A 13,065-nucleotide genomic window follows, 5' to 3' on the forward strand; every position below is an offset into this window, starting at 1 on the left:
TAGAACATGGTTGTATGATCAACTCTCATGAATCCCCTATGAACCCATGACACCCTAGTGCCTTTAATCAATTGTTTACAACCCCTTTTAATTATCTTGCTTGTTTTCATTTCTTTACTTTTATCTTGTTAATTAGTTCAGACCAATTTCGTCTCAACCCAAATTGTGACACCCTAAGACACAACCATTTACAATTAAGAATCCTACATCAATACCCGTCCCTTGAGATCCGACCTTTACTTGTCTCTTTGCTAAGAGTAGTTTGTGAAGTTATAAATATTATTTTGGTTGGTAGCTTTCGACGACGAGTTTTAACCGGACCACATATTTAATAAAGTATGTTTCTTTATTGTCAATTTGATATACCTTGCCTCGGTAACCGAGATGGTAGCTCTCCCATGCTTTGAGTGGTCCTGGTAAGGCACTTGGGGTATGGGGGTGTCACAAAGTGGTATCAGAGCGACGATTTTGGAACCTGTAACTAATGAACTCAATGAACTTATGAAGTCAAAATAAAATGAACCCGGGTAGGAGTTTTTAGGAGCTAATGCAAAGACTTGGGAGACGACCTAAAGTCACGCTCCCGCCCTACAACTTTGAACCGGACACTATGGGGTGTGTCTTGGGATCGTTATGTGTTTATTTATATATATTGCATATCTATATAGAAGTGTGTTGTGTGAATCGGTGGATGAATGCATGTGGAGGATAGGGGAGTGTTGTGGTAAAAAATGATGAATAATACGAATATGTATGTTGATTGAATAATGATATCGTATGATGAGTGGTTTATAACGTGGCTTGTTTGAAACATGTGAAGTAATTTGTCGTTTGTTGTATATATATATATATATATATATATATATATATATATATATATATATATATATATATATATATATATATATATATATATATATAGTATGTGTGTTTGTCGTTTTGTATATAAGTATAGTTGGTTGGAAATTGTTGAGATAAACATGCAGGTAGTATACGAGTCAGCATGACTCGATCGAGTTGGGGGCACTCGATCAGGTAGGTGAGTGACTCGATCGAATGGGTATGACTCGATCGAGTGGGGTGTTTTTCGTTTCTGGACAATGTGCTGTTTTTGGGCACTCGATCAAGTAGGTTCAGGCACTCGATCGAGTGGGGTCAGCTCGATCAAGTAAGTTTGAGGCTCGATCGAGTGAGGTTTTGGATGCATTCTGGTCAGGTTCTGGAGTCGAGGCACTCGATCGAGTAAGTGGGCAACTCGATCGAGTGGCCTCAACTCGATTGAGTGGGTTGTGTTACTCGATCTAGTAGGTTCTGCACAGGTCGTATACGTGTTTGAGATATTGGATGTGTGTTTATGTTTACCTTTCTCTTATATAGTGCAAAGATGCCGCCAAAGAGGAACGTGTTACGCTTGGGCTGAGAACATGAGTATTGATGAGATAGTTAAGATGTTAGAGCACCAAGATGCTCTCATTGATGCTCTAAAGAAGTTCGGGAAAGACAAAGAGGCGGTTGTGAATTTCGCCAAGATGAGTATAAACATTGCAAGGTTAAACCCAAAAGAGTACATGGGCTGAAACAAAATTTGTTGCATAGTGATTCATTTTTAAGCCAAAAGAAACAGTCCAAGGAACGGTTCACAATTGAATGCATTTCATCGCTTTTTGAAGTGTCATTACAGCAAGCCTAACTTCCAAGCTCTATATCTAAAGTTTTACTCATGCAAATACAATGATTCTTATGTAATTGGAAAGCTTGGGATCTTAGATAAACCATGGATTTTGAATCACCTCCATATCAGGTATATAGCTTGAGATATGGCTGATGCAAATAGACTGCGCATTTCTGGACCGCCCATTACCTACGTGCACTAAAAGTTCAATAACTCGAGATTTACTAAACGTCTAAGGTTGATTCTTTTTGGAGGTGAAAGTTAGCTCCCTTAGATTTCAAATGAGCTATCATGGGCCCTGATATTCGTCTTGAGCTAAGAGATATGCCTCTTCCAAAATGCGTCTGATTTTCTAAGATGCTCTCCAAACCCGGTTTTGAACCGTCACCAACAATCGAGGTCCAACTTCAATTCCGTCTAAGAAGTCATGCCTCCAACCGCCCTATTTCACATCTTTGGTGAGTTTAGGATGTTTTTTGTAGGATCTTTTATCTCCAAGGGTTACCATTCAGAAATTATTTGAAGAACTAAAGCAAAGGTACAAGGGGACCCGGTTTTGAACAATGAGCAAAATGTCGCTATCAATCTTTCCTCTTTTGATCCAACAAAGCTCAAGAGACGTTTTAGAGCTTCAAAAGAGCCTTACACGGTTCTCCAAGGCCTCCAATCAGTCCATATAATCATAAATAAGAAGTTGAGCTAACAAACAAGGAAGATTGGACTATTAGTTTACTTTAGCTTTTCTTTGCTTTATGTCATTTTCTGTTTCAGCATTGTGTAAGTACCTTGGCTGCCGTTTTTTATGTCCTTTAGCTGCTCATTTTGTAGTCCTTAGATGTAACTTGTAATCAAGGGTCAAGATTGTAAGCCTTGGTCTATATAAACCGGGGCTAGACACATGAGAACTTCAGATTTGAGTGAATTAAAATATGAGTTTGAAACTGAAGTTTTCAATCAATTTTCTTCTTGCTTAGTGCAGAAAACCCCTCATTACTTAGTGTTTGAGGCGGAATTAACTCTTGCTTCGTGATCTTAAGCTTAATTCCAAGGCTTAAACCTGCTTCGTGATCTAGTTTAAGTCATATCCCGGTTACTTGTTCTTGTTTTCGTGTCAAAACAGTCCCAAACTTTCTGTTTTCTTTTCTTTGAGTCCTTGAGGAGATTGTTATTTGAATGTTTACTTCATAAGCATTTAAGTTACAAACCTATTTTCCATTGTTGTCATTCGAGCTAATCGTTTCAATTGTGTTGTTTGTCATGTCCCAAATCAGATTAGTTGAGTCTTAAATCGTGCACACTTGAGTCTTTTATCTTCTTAATCCTTAAACCATTTACTTAGTCTTTGTTTTGAGTCCAAATCAATCCATTTGTTGAGTCTAATTCCAACCAATTCAAATTCTATTTTCGAGTCTTATTTATCCAGAAATCTAGTTCTTGTAGTTTTACTTCATGGGCACAGGTGTGCCAATATTACTTGATAATTGGCACAGAGAGATGGAGAATATACATAATGTGGTTCATTGCCCAGAGGACATTAGAGTGGAACAAGCTGCGTTCTACTTGAGAGATGCAGCCGGAGAGTGGTGAGATAAGATTAGGGAGAGTGCTCTAGACTTATATGTGAAACTTGGGCTATCTGAAATACCTTGGAGTGAGTTCAAGAAAGCTATGCGACGTGAGTTTGTGCCGGAACATGTGCGTAGTAAGTTGAGAGAGGAGTTTGATGACTTCAAGATGACTTCTGATATGACAGTGGCTGAGTATTATCACAAGTTCAACGAGAAGTTCAGTTATGTAGAGGATATGGGGCTGAACCAGGAGAACTTGGCATTGACGTTTTAGAAAGGTTTGACGACCAAGATTATGGAGAAGTTGCCGGTAGGAGTCCTTACTGATGTTAAGGAGGTATATGAGCGTGCCGGGAGAGCTGAGAGGTTGGTAGAGATGGCTAAGAGAATAGGGAGAGAGCTTCTTCGAAGAGGAAGGCTGAGAGTGAGGGTGGTGGTCAGTCTAGTTACAAGAGGGGCGTCCATAACCAGGTGAGAGCTTACTCTTCGGGATCGGGGTTCAGTGGTGGAGCTTCTTATGGGCGTGGCCGTGGTGGTGGTAGTAGCAGCTGTGGTTTATATTGCTTTAATTGTGGCAGTGTGGGCCACAAGAGACATGAGTGTACCAGTGCTATGGGCAGGGGTTTCCAGAGACCATCATAGGGGAGTTTCTCTCAGGGTCCATCTCAGAGCTATGCTAGTAACAGGCCGGCTGGGTCATGGAATAATCAGGGTGGTCAGAACAACAACAACGGTGGGGCTAACCGCAATGGTGGTAATTCATATCCGAGACCAGCAGCGAACAACAACCAGGGGTCGGGGTCGGCTGCTAAGCCGTCTACTTATGCTAGTACTGTCCAGGGAGGTGGACAGAAGACCGGTGGTAAGCTGTTCATGATGGAGAAGAAAGCAGCTGAGGATGATGCTCACATAATCACGGGTACTTTTCTTATTAATGGAGTCTTTACCTTTATTTTGTTTGATTCGGGGGCGTCACAGTCTTTTGTATCATCGAGTCATGCTAAGCTTTTGTGTTTGAGAGAGTTTGAGTCTGTAAAAGAGGAAGTTTTTACACCATCAGGTGAGTCTGTATCTTGTGGGAGGTTGTATAGGGGTGTATCTATGATAGTTGGGCAGGTTAACTTACCAGTGGACTTGTTAGAGTTTCCTTTGGATGGTTTTGAGATGATAGTTGGTATAGACTGGTTGGGTAACTACAAGACTAGAATAGACTGTCACCAAAAGAGAGTCTCTATGAGAGGTCCTAAGGGAGTTAGTGTGTCTTATCGTGGATTTGTTGTCAAACCCAAAGTCAAGTTGATTGCAGCGGTGACATTGAAGTCTTATCTGAGGAAGGGGTGTCCGTTGATCTTATGCCATGTGAGAGACCATAGTATGGTGAGTTCGACAGTTGATCAGATACCAGTAGTGGGAGAGTTTCCAGATGTCTTTCTGGAGGAGATACCAGGGTTACTACCAAAGAGGGAGATAGATTTCAGTGTGGAGTTGAAACCAGGGACGGGACCAATCTCTAAGGCCCCGTACCGCATGGGCCCTAAGGAGTTGGAGGAGCTGAAGAAACATCTTGATGATTTGATTGATAAGGGATACATTAGCCCTAGTGTATCACCGTGGGGAACACCAGTTCTGTTTGTGAAAAAGAATGATAGGAGTTTGAGGCTATTCATCGATTACAGAGAGCCGAACATGGTTACAGTGAAGAACAAGTATCCTTTGCCAAGGATAGTTGATTTGTTTAATTAGTTGAATGGGGCAACGGTCTTTTCTAAGATTGGTTTGAGGTTGGGTTATCATCAGGTAAAGATTTGGGATGAGGACATACCGAAGACAACTTTTACATTGAGATATGGTCACTATGAGTATGTTGTGATACCGTTTGGGTTATCTAATGTACCTGCAGTGTTTATGGATTTGATGAACCGGGTTTTCAGTCAGTTGTTAGATCGGTTTGTTGTGGTCTTTATCAATGATATCTTAGTCTATTCAATGACTAAGGAGGAGCATGAGGAGCATCTGAAGTTAGTGTTGCAAACTTTGCGTGGCAATCAGCTATATGAAAAGTTGTCTAAGTGTGAGTTCTGGCTCGAGGAGGTTGCCTTTCTGGGGCATGTGATTTCAAAGAAGGGTGTAGCTGTGGATCCGGCAAAGATAGAGGCAAACACTCAGTGGGAAGCACCGAAGAATGTCGCAGAGATCAGGAGTTTCTTGGGTTCGGCAGGGTACTATCGTCGGTTTGTGAAAGACTTTTCCAAGATAGCCAGATCTATGAGAGCGTTGATGAGGAAAGAGAACAGGTTTCGTTGGGATGAAAGTTGTGAGACGGCGTTCCAAACATTAAAGGAGCGTTTGACCACAGCTCCAGTCTTAGCATTACCTGAAGGGTGTGAGAACTTTGAGGTATATACAGATGCTTCAAAGAATGGTTTGGGATGTCTGTTGATGCAGAATAGGAAAGTAATTGCCTATGCTTCTAGGCAATTGAAGCCTTATGAGGAGAACTATCCGACACATGATCTAGAGTTGGGTGCAGTTGTGTTTGCTCTCAAGATTTAGAGGCACTATCTTTATGGGGGCGACCTTTAAGGTGTTTTCAGATCACAAGAGTCTCAAGTACATCTTCACTCAAAAGGAGCTGAACATGAGACAGAGGAGGTGAATGAAGCTAATTGGGGATTATGACATGGATATTATATACCATGAAGGGAAGGCAAACGTGGTTGCTGATGCACTGAGTAGAAAGAGTGTGCATTCTCTATGCATAGCTATGTCTTAGATGAGGTTGAGAGATGAGGTGGGAAAGATGGGGATATATATGATACAGAAAGGGGATGCTAGAGGAGACATGACAGTGGAGCCATATCTTTATGATGATATTCGCAGTAAACAGGCTTTGGATCCCAAGATTGAGGAGTGGAGAGCTGGAGTAGAGAAAGGGACATTGTCTTGGTTCTCTATTCATACATATGGCAGTGTGAGATTTGATAGCAGGTGGTGTGTTCCTAATCATGAGTAATTGAAAAAGGTGATCATGGCAGAGGCTCATTGCACACCATATTCGGTGCATCCAGGTGGTGACAAGTTATATAAAGATTTAAAGAAGACTTTCTGGTGGCCTGGGATGAAGAAGAAAACACCTGAGTTTGTGGCTCGATGTTTGACATGTCAGAGGGTTAAGGGAGAGCAGCGACGACCACAAGGTAAGATTCAGTCTCTTGAGGTACCTGAGTGGAAATGGGAGTCTATGTCTATGGATTTATAGTGGGTTTGCCGAGAAGTCAACAGGGTAACAACATGATGTGGGTGATAGTTGATCTTTTGACCAAGTCAGCTCACTTTTTACCGATGAAATATAATTGGACCAAGATACTGTTAGCTTTGTCTTATAGGAAGCATGTGGTTCGTTTGCATGGGGTGACGAAGGATATAGTGTCAGATAGAGATGCGAGGTTCATATCACAGTTTTGGAAAGAGTTGCAGGAGTTGATGGGAACTACTTTGAAGATGAGTACTGCATTTCATCCTGCGATAGATGGCCGGACATAGAGGACCATCAAGACTTTAGAGGATATGCTGCGAGCTTGTGTGATGGATTTTGGTGGTAGATGGGAGGATAGATTGGACCTTATCGAGTTTTCTTATAACAACAGCTATCACACGAGTATTGGGATGGCACTGTTCGAGGCTTTGTATGGGAGGAGGTGTAGGTGTCCGATTTGCTGGGATGATAGAGCTGAGGCAGTGGTTTTAGGACCACAGATGGTATAGGAGATGGTAGAACAGGTTAAGCTGATCTGACAAAAGATGAAAGCGGCCCAAGATCGACAAAAGAGCTATTCATATTTACACCGTCGTGACATAGAGTTTCAGGTTGGGGACAAGGCCCTTTTGAAAGTGTCTCCTATGCGTTGGGTCATAAGGTTTGGTAATAAAGGAAAGCTGAGCCAGAAGTTTATCGGACCATATGATATTTTGGATCGTGTGGGTGAGATTTCTTACCGGTTAGCATTGCCAGCAGCTTTGGATAGAGTGTATAAAGTGTTTCATGTATCTCAGCTACAGAAGTATGTGAGCGATCCTTCACATGTGTTAGAGGTAGAGAACATAGAGTTGGATAAGTCTTTATCGTATCTTGAGGTAACAAAATATATTCTTGATCGCCAGGTTTGGAAAGCTAGACATGGGGAAACAGTGTTGCTTAAGGTTCTTTGGTCTAACCATGAGGTAGAGGAAGCTACTTGGGAGGCGGAAGAGGCAATGAGGGAGCGGTATCCGTCTCTTTTTTATCAGGTATGTGTGATTACTGGGACGTAACCATGTTTCTTTTAGGGGGGGTAGGAGATGGTTGCATAAGGTTTTTATATGCATTATGTTGGTTTTAGTACAGTTAGTAGTTGCTTTGAGTCAGTTTAGGTGTTGGTTGGGAGTTTTGTTTTGAGTTTTTGGTTATGTTGTTGTGTCGGAGTTAAGATAGTATGTTGCGTTTTTTTGTATGGGTTGAACTTCGGAGAGGAAGTTCTTTTTACGAAGGGAAGAATGTAACATTACGGTTTTCTATGTATATGGGTACTCTATCGAGTGGGGCTTACTCTGTCGAGTAAGTATCTTTTTACGCAAAACAGTAGCTGACCTGATGGGTACTCGATCGAGTACGTGTGACACTCGATCGAGTAAGGGGCACTCGATCGAGTAAGTCACTTACTCGACTGAGTAAGTATGTCTTACGGGTTGTTTTAGCCGAGTTTTTCTAATAACACAAGATTAATATAAAAGAGCTTCCGTCACAATTCTTAATCACTTTTAACCTTTCTAAAACCTTTCAAAGAAAAAGAGGAGTTACGTAGTTCGTTGTCTTCACGTTGTTAACAAATCCCCAAGGCTAGGATCATTGGATTATCTTGTTCTTTATGCCGTTGTGATTGATGTGACTCATAATTGCACACATTTAGTCCCTAATTGAACCTATTTTGCATACTATTATAACATTTCATGGCCATTTTATCCGTCAATTCCTTCTTATTTTGCTTTCCTAGTGCATTTCATATGTTTTGTAGGAAAAAATATAATGAGGCGGAATTCCCGTCCCCCGTGCATATTTGGAAGCTTGTTGATGATATTGGATGGACTAGTATGAAGAGGAGGCAAGAATGATGACCAAGGATGTAGGAATAAAGAGTATATAGAAGGATCATAGGATTAAGAACAATGATGACGAGAAGGAAGTCATTGCAAGAAGAAATTGCTCGGAACCAAACCAAGGGTTGCTTCTTTGGCTCTGAAAGTATGATAGATGAAACGGCGTCGAAAAATCAAGTGGTCTAGGATTTTGAATCACTCCAATAGGAGTCTGGATGAGGAAATGACTTCATATATTGTATTGACAATAATTTTGTGAAAGCATCTATTTGGGAAACTTGACAAGTGTATATAAGACCCTTGTAGATACTTTTTCTTCTTAAGACTTTGCTTGTTATAATGCTTGTAAAACACCCTAGGATGTGTCATACTAGTATCTTTTGACCCATGGACTAAGGCCTAGTCAAGAGTACCTTATGGGGTGATAACTCCTTGGCTACTGTTTATTCCAAGGTGACCCTTGAAACTATGCAACCATCCTTCATCCATGTTCTACCACATTTGTCATCAAAAAGGGAATGGGCACAAAAATTGTTCAAAATTTGAGTTCAAGAAATTAAATGAAAAGTCAAAAAGTTTGCAATTGCATCAAAAGAAAAGTGGAGCAAAAAAATAGACTCCTAATGCTTCAAATATAAGCACCCTCACTACAAATGGGGTAGCTTTGAAAATGTTCAAAAGAAAATGCAAAAAGTTGAAAGTTGTCAAGTATTGAAATACCAAACATCAAAGAAATGGCAAAAAGAAAGTGTTCTCAAATTGTCAAATGCCACAAGAAATTGGGAGGGGGGGGGACAACAACAAAAGCAAACTCCCATATGAAACTCAAAAATCTATTGATCCATTTTCCATCGAATCCACTTTTGTGCATGGTAGAGAGGGGACGACCCTTCTTCTTATCTAGGCAAAAAGGGGAATTCCTTGATCCTCTAGTGTTTCTCACACCATAAGGAGCCTACTCTTGACAAAAGCATTTAGCGATTGTGGACAAAAGTACTCTAGTTTAACACAACTCGAAGGTGATTTATTGGTATCCTTTTAGACTTAGTAGCTTGGAGAAACAATATCTATGATGGAGTGTGTACCCTTAAATTGATTCCCATGTAGATAATTTCCGCCACTTAGATGAGGAAAGTGGCTATTCTTTGGTAGATGCATCCATTACTTGATTTTGTGTGCTTTAATGCTTGAATGTGTCGCCATTTTGGCAAGCCCTACCTTGCCTTGCAAGAAGACATCCTACCTCATGGTTGTCTTGTTGTGAGTTAAAGGGGCGGAGTGAGACCCGCTAATTGTCTCACATCGGTTATATTATTAATAGTTTAAATAAAGGTCTAGTTCTAGTCACCTCTTTACTCGGGACGAGTAAAGGTTCGGTTTGGGGATGTTTGATGTGACTCATAATTGCGCACATTTAGTAACCTAATTGAACCTATTTTGCATACTATTATAACATTTCATGGCCATTTTATCCGTCAATTCCTTCCTATTTTGCTTTCCTAGTGCATTTCATATGTTTTGTAGGAAAGAAGATAATGAGGCAGAATTCCGGTCTCCCGTGCATATTTGGAAGCTTGTTGATGATATTGGATGGACTAGTATGAAAAGGAGGCAGTAATGATGACCAACAATGTAGGAATAAAGAGTATAAAGAAGGATCATAGGCTTAAGAGCAAGGATGACAAGAAGGAAGTCATTGCAAGAAGAAATTGCTCGTAACCAAACCAAGGGTTGCTTCTTTGGCTCTGAACGTATTCTAGATGAAACGGCGTCGAAAAAGCAAGTGGTCTAGGCTTTTGAATCACTCCAATAGGAGTCCGGATGAGGAAATGACGTCCGTTTTACAATCCGAGCTCAAATAGACAAGCTGTCCGCCAATCCGCGCGTCCCGAGACCCAAGACGAGCGTCTCCCCTCCAAGACGCTCGGATTGTTTGGCAGACAAAAATGAGGAAGAACACTGTCTCAGATCCGAGCGTCCCGTGCTCGATCCGAGCGTCTCCAAGACCCATGGCCCGAGCCGGCTCTCCCAGAGACGCACGGATCCCGTGGTAGAACCTACCGTGCTTAAAGACGATCCGAGCGGATCGTGGCGCGACTAGCAACGTGATATGCGCATCTCCCTTCGAGACTTGCATTTCCCTACTCAACACTTAGAAATGCTATTTACTAATCTACCCTTGCTTAACCTAATGATGTACTACTATATATACTCCATTTGTAATAATCAAGAGAAAAAAAGCCCTCTTCGTAGGAAGTTCCCGTAGTAAAAGGTTCTCTTAGATTAGATTAGGAGTAGATTAGAATAGACTAATCTCAATCATTCCACAAAATTACACATTAATCTTTCTTAATTATTGTTCAAGTTTATTATTATTGGGTAATTGAAGATTATTGGGTTATTATTGGAGAATTGACAACTCTTCATCAATCAATCAAGTTCTCTTCTTTTATTCTTTGCTTTATTATTTTGAATCATCTTCATAGGTATAATTCTCTTTACCCTTGTTTAATTATTGTTAATCACTGACACGGCTATCGCAACCCTATCAAAGATAAAACCTAACGGTCTCAACTAAAATGTAGCAGAGGCAGTCGAGTATCGAATCCACAGGGAGGTAATGCAACTATAGCTGTGTATTTCTAATCCTATGGTAACAATTGGGGGTTATTTGAAATTGGTTCTAAACTACGAAGTCTGAAGGGAAGAGAAATAAGGCAAAGAGTAAACAAAGCAATAGGATATGATTAAACTATCAAGAAGAGAGGGACATGCCGGGATTTCGGTTCACTACGGTAGTCCAATAACTCAGCAGCAAATGACTCAGACGAACTAATGTGAGACGGATGTTAAAAGGTCCTTTCGGTCCACTTTCTATCCTAAAATACCACTAACTTAACTTCCGTCCTCATTAGGGTAGTCTACTGTTTATAGCAGGCCTATTTAGTCCAATCTTTTGATCCAGGATTAATTTTAGCCAGTTTAATGGGTGACATAGAAGCGTGCACTCAACTAGGTCGGGAATTACAGTTAAATTGCTAGAGTGACAGAGTCTCTTAATCAGTTCATCCAATTCATTCACTACATCGTCATTTTCCTACCGCAGATTCCCTAATCCCAACATGAAGGGGTTTAGCTACTCATATTCGTAATTACACTAACAGCAATTAAATTCCCAACAGAAGACATAATGAAATAACAATAATTTGCGATAATGGAAATTAGGGCAAAGGAGAATGATAACATAAACAAGAAATTAAAGCAACAAATGATTATTATTAATAAAGAGAGAGGAAGGATTACAATCTGAGCGAATCCGGCGTAAAGAACAACTGAATCCGAGCAAACAATAATAACCCAAGGCAAAGCAACAGTGAAAAGAAAAGTAACGTGCTAAAGTTTTGTAATTTTCTAGTATGAAAGATAAGATGATATTAACCTAATTAACTTAGGTTTAAATAGAAAAAGAATTAAGGTTTACGGAAATAAACAACACACGGACTAATTAAAAGCCCATGCCCGTGAAAACCTCTCGATCGAGTGGATTAAACCACTCGATCGACCAACATCTCAGCAGAAGTTACTCGATCGACCAACAGATCACTCGATCGAGGACTTGGTCTTGTGCAGCTTACTCGATCGACTAAAGGACAGCTCGATCGAACGTCAGGGGGTCTAGAAACCACTCGATCGACCGGCAAACAACTCGATCGACTGATTTCGTCTTCATTCCAGCTCACGTCTTCACCCTAGTGTCTCGTAATGCGTGCCACGACGCTTCCAAATGCATCATCTCACTCTGGGACAATCCCGTCTCCTCTAAATGCATGCAAAAAGGACAAAAAGGAGTATGGTTCCACTACTTTCGCGATCATTCCTACAAAAAGGACAAAATACACCAAAGTTTCCAATTCGGGGCAAAATACCATAAAAACAGTATAGAAATGCATAGAAATACGTGCTGAAATAGGCTAAAAAGACTATACATTAGGCACGTATCAATCACTTTCATTTATTCATCATGTTTTGCTTTGTTAATATGATTGACAACCTTATAAGCATGTTGAACTTGATAATGAGTGAGTAGTCTTCTAGCTAGGATTAATGGGCAATTAAGGGAAAAAAACATGGGGAATGATTCATACTTAATCTAATATGTTTTCATAATTAAATTGCTTGCTTGTTGTGATTTCAACTTATGCCATGTTATGTTTGATGAAATGCGAGCCTATGAATCCTTGCATTTTTTACCCATCACCTATCTTTTCAATGAGGCTTGTAAGACATAAACCAACTCGAGCTTCATTAGACCATGCATAGAGTTGAATGGGAAGGATTAAGTCGACTTGTAGGTGTTGTACAATCTAACCATTCGGCTCTGGGACCCAAACCTTCTTAGGGATTGTAAGATATACACTAACTCGATCCCATCACAATAATAAGTGCTTGCTTATAATTGAGAACATGTTTGTATGATTTACTCCCATGAATCCCCTTAGAACCCATGATATCCTAGCACTTTTTCATTTGTTTACATTACTTGATTTATTGCTTGCTTTACTATATTGCTTCCATTAGTTTAGAACACAACTACAAACCCCAACAATTGTGACACTAGCATAAATTGAGATAGATAGACTTAGAACCCAAAGTACACCGTCCCATGGATAGACCTCGACTTAACCACTAACT

This window comes from Silene latifolia, chromosome 2 (assembly GCF_048544455.1).
Source record: "Silene latifolia isolate original U9 population chromosome 2, ASM4854445v1, whole genome shotgun sequence".
Classification (NCBI taxonomy): domain Eukaryota; kingdom Viridiplantae; phylum Streptophyta; class Magnoliopsida; order Caryophyllales; family Caryophyllaceae; genus Silene; species Silene latifolia.